The following is a 6822-nucleotide window of genomic DNA, read 5'->3' as shown; positions in this document are numbered from 1 at the left end:
CGGTCTGTTTCTTTCAGGTTCCAGCGGTGTCTCAGGCAGGGGTCCTGCCGCTCCTGGGCCCTCCCCCACGGGAGCCCAGAGGCCTTATACAGTTTCCTCTTGGGCCAGGGATGTGGGCAGGGGTGAGCAGTGTTGGTGGTCTCTTCCGCTCTGCAGCCTCAGGAGTGCCCACCTGACCAGGCGGTTGGGTCTCTCTCTCACCGGGTCTGGGAGCAGAGAGTTGCTGCGGGCCGGGATCCGCGGGTGTGGGACTTCCGGTAAACACAGAACGTGCCCGGTCCTAGAGAAATTCTGCTTCCGTGTGTCCCAAGCTCACCAGGCAGCTTTCTTGCAGCAGAAAATTTGGTCTTACCTGTGGTCCCGAGGCTCAGGTTCGCTCGTGGGGTGCTGCCCAGGGGCTCTCTGCAGCGGCAGCAACCAGGAAGACCTGTGCCGCCCCTTCCGGGAGCTTCAGTGCACCAGGGTTCCAGATGGTCTTTGGCTTTTTCCTCTGGCGTCCGAGATGCTTGTGCAGGGAGCAGTCTCTTCTGGTTTCCCAGGCTTGTCTGCCTCTCTGAAGGTTTAGCTCTCCCTCCCACGGGATTTGGGTGCAGAGAACTGTTTATCCGGTCTGTTTCTTTCAGGTTCCGGCAGTGTCTCAGGCAGGGGTCCTGCCGCTCCTGCGCCCTCCCCCACGGGAGCCCAGAGGCCTTATACAGTTTCCTCTTGGGCCAGGGATGTGGGCAGGGGTGAGCAGTGTTGGTGGTCTCTTCCGCTCTGCAGCCTCAGGAGTGCCCACCTGACCAGGCGGTTGGGTCTCCTGAAGCTTTTTTTTTTAAGTTGTATTTTGGCATTAGCAACTATCTACTTGACTTCCGTAGTCGTTTTTATAGTTAGTTTTGGTTGGTCAGTCCTCTCATTATACACTTCTGTCTCCATCTCTCCACGTCATCTCCACTTGCTCTTTACTCTTAGTATTCTTCTCTCCTCTTTCATTGTGTCCTACTACCCCTCTGCCTATGTTTTCTTTTGAAAGTTGGTTGTGATGTCACAGGCTTTCCATACCTCTTACTTTAAGCCTCCCTTTCACCTGATTTTCCCCATACATCTATGTCCCACTCTTATCAAGCCATTTTACCTCAGCATTCCACCTATCTATCTTTAATTTATGAGTGATATACTCTCTATAATTAATGTGTTCCTGACTCAAAAGGCTCCATTCTCATTTTCTAGGTTCCATCTGTGGTCCAAGTTAAATAAATACGGCAGACTCAAAGCTAAAATGAGGGACATGAGAGGCAGTGTAAGGGATTTGAGAAAACTGGAATTTCAATATGCAGGAAAGACAAGACAGGAGGGAAGGACGGAAAGAAGGAAGAAAGGGATGAAGGAACTAAAGGCTTATCTCTCACTGTGCACAGAACAAACTCCAAATAGGTAAAGGACCTCAACATAATGTCTGATGCCCTGAAACTGCTAAAGGACAGAGTAGAACATGGGGTTCAACCCACCATATAGCTTAGGACTTTGTGAGTAAAACTTGTCTAGTACAGGAAATAACACAACAACCAACATGTGCATTCCCATGAAACCTGGAAGCTCTGTGCAGCATAGGTAACTGCGAAGCAAGTGGACAGGCAGCCACAGAATGAGAGAAAATCTTTACTAAATATTCATTTGTCAAATTCTCAGTGTCAGGATATTCAAAGGCATAAACCCCCCCCCCTAAACATTAAGAAAATAAATAACCCAATTAAAAATGGACTATGGAACTGAACAGAAAAAATTTCCAAAAAATGCAGATGCCTAGGAAACACTTTAAAAAGTACAAACATTTTTTAGTACCAGAAAAATGTAAATTAGAACTACTTTAAGATTCAATTCTACTCTACTCAGAATGGTCATCAGAAATACAAATGAAAACAAATGTTGTCAGAGATGCAGGAGAAATGATGCTTTATACATTGATTACCAGGTGTGACGTAGTGCCACCATTTAAGAGGAGTTTAGAGGTTCTCCAAGTCACTTTGTCCTATGTTCCAGCTATACTACTGCTGGGCATATCCCCACTGGACTCTATGTCCAAGTCACGGCACTTGCCCATTCCTTTTCATTGCTCAATTCGCAATATCTAAGGAGTGAAATCAAATTAGATGACTACCAACAGACAAAGAGACAAAAATGTGATTGATAGGTATATGCAGTTGGATATTACCCAGGTGAAAGAAAAATGAAAGTATGATACGAGTAAATGGATGGGACTGAAGAAAATTATGATAATGGAGGTAACATAAGCTCAGAAAGATATTTTACATGTTTTGAATGCCTAGTGAGAAGTTACTCAAAAGAAATTGCTTTCCTCATTTACAAAGACAATGACAATGATAATAAAAAATGACATTCTCAGTAAAACACCTATGTGAGTTTTAGAAGTAGATATTACTTTAATATCACATAAATTGTTATTGCAAGTAAAAATACAGCAGCCATAAAGGCTGTGATGAAATGTATATTATAGCAATGGGCACAGCATGGAAGCAATCAGGTGAGGGCATAGAATCTTCATTCTTCAACCCCTATCTGAGACATATTTGGAAATAGAGACAAGCATGTACCTAACTAGCCTACACTTGGTTTCAGCTGACGCCCCAGCATTGTGGATAGGTGCCTGGTGCCTTCTCCCCTTTTACTGTTAGCAGGAGAGTAAGCTGGAGGCTAAACAATGTGACCTCAGAATTCAGGGCCACCAAGAAGCTTACATTTTTATTTTAATTGTCACCATATCTTTCTGAAAAACAGACTTTTCTTTGTGCATTCCTTTGTTTGGCATTGAAAATTAAAACATACACTTCTATTTTCATCAAGGAATCTACTGTTAACAGAGTGATTATTACAGTTTAGTCATGATGCAGCATTTCAGTGTCTCAAACTACATAAGAGCAAAAATCAACTCTATCAATACTTCATGTAGTAGGCCATTGGGAACTAAACATACTGTGAAATTTATTATTTATATTAATTAAAAGCACAGAAAAAGTGCAAGGGAAAATATGTATTCAAATAGTTATAATTGCAGTGTGTTTGTGGGAGTTTATACAGACAGAAAATGGTGCATATCAATACTCCCTGGACTTATGTGTCAGGACTTTGGGATATTCAGACTGATAGGTGCAAATTGATATTAATAAACATTAGTAATGTTTATAATGCATCCTGTATTTTGAAGGACACTGTGATATTCTGATTAATCAGATACCCATCCTTATGTGGTGGTAGACCAACAATGAAAACGAGATAATGAATATACAGGTTGAAAATATTAATTCAATTTTATATGATTATTAAAAACTGGCAAAATGTTGAGAAAACTGTGAGCTATTTGTACAATGAGGGCAAATTAATCTGTGAAATACAGAAAGGTGTATCTGAAGCCTCAACTTTATATTGTTATGAAGAGGTATAGCTTTTTTTTTTTTTTTTTTTGGAGCTGGGGACCGAACCCAGGGCCTTGCGCTTCCTAGGCAAGCGCTCTACCACTGAGCTAAATCCCCAACCCCTATATTGTTATGAGGAAGAAAGAGACATACTTCTAGTATTGATTTCAAGTTGAGCTAGTGAAACCCCATCGATAAGATTTTGTAGGAATAATTTTTGGAGTGAGAAAGGAAATAGAGTCTTTGATTAAACCAGAATTTTGTGTGAGAGATAGCATTCACATACTGAGCAAAGTTCCTTATAATGCAGGGAATTGGCGGAAGTACGACGGTAGTCAGGGTAGAATTATAAAAGGAAGGTATTAATAACAAGTGTGGAGTAACAAAATGTAGCTAAAGCAGAGAGAGAGAGAGAGAGAGAGAGAGAGAGAGAGAGAGAGAGAGAGAGAGAGAGAAGAGTCAGAGGTCTTTACAATCAGTTCTTTTACAAACTCACTTTGAGGAAGACCCTAACTTATGTACAGACATGTTTCATGTTGTAAATATAATTTATGTAGATTAGAAAATTGAAGTTAAAGAGATAAAGCACAGAAAGAAAGTTTAACGAATTTACTCAAAGTCACAAGACTAGTAAAGGGAGGGTCAGGATTTGATCCAGTAAGCTTGGGTACCAACTCCAGGTTTTTTGCTCATATTCTGGAAGTCCACAGAATACGTACAGTGCTAAGAAGTCTATACACACAGAGTCTCATTTAAGATTCAAAATTATTCTATGTGCCATTCTCACTAGAAAGTCAAAACTTTGAACAGTTAGAAAAGAGAATTAGGCAAGAAGATCACATCTATCTGTTCTACGTTCTGTATCTGCAAATGCTCTTTGCATCTCATTATTTGGATTCAAAGAAGATTAAGTTTCTCACATTTATGCATACATGTATATGCATGTGCACATGCACACACACACATGATGTAGCATGATTTTATTTTCTTAAGCTCAGTGCTTACTATTTAAACTTCTTTGACTTTTGTTTCTTTGTCTTCAACTATGAACTATAATTACAGCCCACGACTCTCTGAGGGAATGGTAAATCTTTTAGCCACATCGTTCTTGAAAGTGCAAAACCATTTAAATAGTGTTTTGGTTATTACATAGTTAAATATACATCATTTATACTTGAGCATGGACGATGTGTAAGCACATACCACATTCCTGAGTATACCCCTTTTAAGTTCTACCTGTTGCGGCATTCTCAAATTGGATGACAAGTTCTTGCTTTCTTTATGATTTTGTACAGTAAATAGAGGGAACTGTCTATAAATTCACAAATGAAATTTACTTTGTTCCTTAAAAACTAATCAGCAGTAATGAAAATGTATAATTAGGTGTTGATTTATGTAGAGCTTGCTTTTGTTCAATAGATAACTAAGTTAGCTATATGAAAGGATAATTATCATTCCGAATTGAATTTTATATCTAACTAATCTGATTAGACATGAAATTATTACTTGATTTTGGGTAATCTATAAATTGGTATAGTTACCGACATTATAGGAGAGACAGTACAGCATAGTTGTCAACCACAAGTGTTTACAATGGATAGTAAGAAAGAATTTGTTAAATAAGTATTTTGTTAAGATTATTAAAAGCATGTTATTTTTAAGCCTTGGGAATTTTTAATGAACATAATAATACAAAATTTAAGCATAAAATTATATTTCGTAGCCCGAAACTATGTGGTTTTGTTAGATATTTTAGTATTTATTTTATTAGAGGAAGAACATCTGCTGTCATGTGGTCAACGAAGTTCTGAGAACCTGGCACTGTTGAGCAACCGTTCATTCGTGCTGATCCTCCGTAAGGAATATGCAACTTATAATGCCGTTTACACAGAGCTCATGTCTCTTCAAGAGTAAGCAATATACAGCTTTTAAAAATTCACATTGGAAGCAGAGTCACCTATGACTTGGATGAATGGTGACTTAATAAGCCGAACTTTTTAGACACAACAAAGTCTACGAGCAGCTAAGAGTCATATCAAAAAATAGTGGCTTCAGCTTTGATTTCATGTATTGTTCCAGACAGAGGGATCCCATAGGCTTCCAGCTATCAAGAGAATAGATTTCAATAGCTCAAAATTGTCATAAAATGTGAAAAATTGGGCTTAAACAGCAATAGATCTGGACATTAGTTATTTAATTTTTCCCATTGGAATTACTGGTTCCCTGAGACATCCTTGATCTCACAATAAATATTCTACCTGAAAGATCTTCCCATTGATTAAAATATGATGCCAATACATTCAGAGAGTAGAAATAATACTTTTGACAATAAAAATGTCATCCAAAATTGCTTATTCCAGGTTTAAAAAAAGCATAAAAACAAAAGCACCAGAGGCCTACGTTTCTGTATCCAACTCTCTGGAAGAATCCTTTGTTCTGATGTCTACTACAGAGCAACAGAAGCAGTGTAGATCCTAGAATGGAAGGTCCAGCTAGGAAAGCAAGGCCAGCAGGAAACGTTGGTATTTCCTGACTTGTAGAAGCCGCAAATTAGAGAAGATATTAAATATAGGTCTGTGTGCATCTGACTCATGTCACCCAACAGAATGATCTCAAACAGCATCCATTCTCTAGAAATGACAATTTCATTATTTTATAGTGTTTATATTTTATTTTACCACAGAGAGAGAGAGAGAGAGAGAGAGAGAGAGAGAGAGAGAGAGAGAGAGAGAGAGAGAGAGAGAGGTGGGGTGGGGAACAGTCAGAAATCAGAAGGTAGGTAGACTACTAGGGGGAGGGAAGAGACTAAACCACGAACCAAAGAGTACACACGGAGTAACCCATGGCTCCAGTTGCATATGTAGCAGAGAATGGCTATTTTTTTGAACATCAATAGGAGGAGAGGCCCTTGGTCCTGTGAAGGCTCCATGCCCCAGCGTAGGGAAATACCAGGTCAGGGAGGTGGGAGTGGGTGGGTGGGGGAGCACTCTCATAGAAGCAGGGGAGGGAGGATGAGATAGGGGGTTTGTAGAGGGGAAAATTGGAAAGGGGATAACATTTGAAATGTAAATAAAATATTCAATAAAGAGAAAAAGAACTTTGCAAGTAACATAAAAAACAAAGCAAAAACAAAAAACAAAACAGAAAAGGGAAAGTCACTAAAATACAGGAAGAGTAAATAATATAGTTAAATTATCTCTAGAATACTAATACTGTTCAGTGATTGCTTACAGGCAAAAGAGCATTTCAGAAAAAAACTCATTACATAAATGTTAGGAGTCTGAAAGTCATAAAGGAAGCTGTATTCCCCTAAAGTATACATAAGATATTCATGTTCTCTATGTTCACTAAATCCCTTCAATAGAGGGAGAAAATGGAAGCCCAGAACACAGAATTTGATGGGATCGCC

This window comes from Rattus norvegicus, chromosome 6 (assembly GCF_036323735.1).
Source record: "Rattus norvegicus strain BN/NHsdMcwi chromosome 6, GRCr8, whole genome shotgun sequence".
NCBI classification, from domain to species: domain Eukaryota; kingdom Metazoa; phylum Chordata; class Mammalia; order Rodentia; family Muridae; genus Rattus; species Rattus norvegicus.
Note: the sequence above shows the minus strand (reverse complement) of the source record.